This window comes from Palaemon carinicauda, chromosome 8 (genome assembly GCF_036898095.1).
Source record: "Palaemon carinicauda isolate YSFRI2023 chromosome 8, ASM3689809v2, whole genome shotgun sequence".
In the NCBI taxonomy this organism is placed as follows: domain Eukaryota; kingdom Metazoa; phylum Arthropoda; class Malacostraca; order Decapoda; family Palaemonidae; genus Palaemon; species Palaemon carinicauda.
Genome location: NC_090732.1, coordinates 126501452 through 126503951, shown reverse-complemented (window position 1 = coordinate 126503951; position 2500 = coordinate 126501452).

The window sequence follows — 2500 nt, the reverse complement described above, 5'->3', positions numbered from 1 at the left end:
GAATGTCTTAAATTTAATTAGAAGCAGGGAACGCTCCCGGAGCAAACATAACTTAACCATTGCTATTTGTGTTCCTTCTTGCATATGGAGGTAGGTTTTTGTATTTACATCTTTAATTACTTATTGTTAATTCCACTAACGAAGTTGGAAGGAGGTTAAGTTTTCCTCCCTGTTTTTGTGTTTGTTTGTTTGCTGGAAGGAGGTTACGTTTTCCTCCCTATTTGTGTGTGTGTGTTTGCTGAAAGGAGGTTTTGTTTTCCTCACTGTATGCGTGTTTGTTTGCTGGAAGGAGGTTATGATTTCCTCCCTGTTTGTGTGTGTGTGTGTTTGTTTGTTTGTGAACAGCTTTGTGGCGGCAATTTTAATCGTAGAGTAATGAAACTTGCAGAGATTAACTGTTATGTAAAAAGCTGGAAACGATTAAATTTTGGAACGTCAAGGTCACGGTTAAGCAAAATGTCCGGTTCACGTAATCAACTATAAGTTTGGACATCGCTGTCACAGAGACTTCAAACTTGGTTCATATGTGAGCGTATGAAAATCCACGCCAATTAATACATGTTAAGGTCAAAGGTCAAGGTCAAGGTCGAGAAATAAGCTGCCGCGGCGGATGTTTGAGCTATACTGAATGCCCCCCTAGTTTCTTTCGTTTTCATCAAGTGATTGTCTGTTAACTATTTGCGCCTCTCCTCTTGCCAATGCTTTTTTTTGGTGGGGGGGGGGGGGGGTGCTATTGCTTTTTTTGGGGTGGGGGGGGGGGTTAGTGAGTATTTATCTCGGACAAAACTTTCTCAACAATGCATTGGCTCTTTGAGATCATTTCAAGAATAACGATAATATAAAAACCTCATTTAAATGTCTTATTGATGTTTTCTATAATAGATGGAAACAATGTGAGCTTTAAGAGCTTTAATTGGGAAGAATTATCAGAGTAAGTTGACTTAACCCCTGGAAAATTATAGAAATATTCAAGTAATTTTCTTATGTTTACTTATAATAATCAGTCTCATATATGTCGATGCTCTACATTTTCCTGTTGGAGACTTCAATAGTTAAAGGTGAAGTATATTTCCCGCGGACTGTGTCTGTTACATACAGAAAACATAATTATGAAGATACATTTTGTATTATAAATGCTATACTCATCATTTTTTAATACACTAATCTTATTGGTTAAAGAAATCAAGGAGTAGCTAGCTGGGCTGTTTCATTGACTCTCAGAGTTACGATATTTAAGTTACGCTTAGTGGGTGAATATAGTTACTAGATATAGCAGTAACAGTAATGATCTTTCTAATCGGGTAGTTGAATCAGTAGAACTTCAAAAGTGCAAACTTGCAGCAAATGTTTCTATGTTGAACATGCTGACATAAGTCCTTTTATGGCTTATATATTAAATATCTGTTTTAATGTTAATGTTTTTGAAATATCTTATTTTAATTGTTCATTACTTATTTCGTTTATTTATTTCCTTATTTCCTTTCCACACCGGGCTTATAGCATCTTGCTTTTCCAACTAGGGTTGTAACTTAGCTGGTAATAATAATAATAATAATAATAATAATAATAATAATAATAATAATAATAATAATAATAATAATAATATACGGATATTCGTAAGAACAATTCGTAAAATACATGAACCTTTTCCGCGATGAAATGACGAAGGAAAAAGTAACTTATGATTTGTAACCCAGACCTGGAAGAAAATAAGAATTAAAATGTAAAAGCGTTAAGGAGGGTAGTAGAGCTTAACCACGAAGAAGGCGATAGAGTTGTCTCTTAGAAATGGAAGGTGAAGGAAATTAGAAACTTCTAAGAAATAGGACGGAAATATGCGAAGAGTTATTAGAAAAATGGTTCTTACAAATGAGAAGTGACTTTAGACTGAAAATGTAAAGAAATTAGTTATGTAATAGACAATAGGAAATCGAAGACGAAGAAAGAGCAACGATTAATGAAGTATAAAAATTTCGGGATAGGCCAAGACTCCTGTCGCTTCATTAGACGCTATGAAACCTGATCTTTAAGATCTCTCTCTCTCTCTCTCTCTCTCTCTCTCTCTCTCTCTCTCTCTCTCTCTCTCTCTCTCTCTCTCTCTCTTTTTTCTTTTTTAAGGATGATCTGCAATCTCTTAAAAATGACCAGTTAAATTACGCTGAAAGCTCAGAATAAAGTAAAAGAATTCCGTATTTAACAATAATTCTTTGAAGGAAAATTTTGACTAGTTGACCCTTGTGTTTATGACGTACATTCTGACAGCATCTATTATTGCTAAATTTTCCTTTCAGGCAAGTTTAAGGACATACCAACTTGGTTGTGTTTTAGATTACTGTCGTATTGTGAAATTTAATTTATCTTCAGTTTTGTTTCTCGACACCTGTTTTAAAGGGTTTATAGACCGCTCATGAATGGCAGAGGCAATGGACAGTGACATTGCCCTGTCAAGCAGAACAATGCCCTAGAGACTGATAATATTTATACATATGATCAGTGCCCA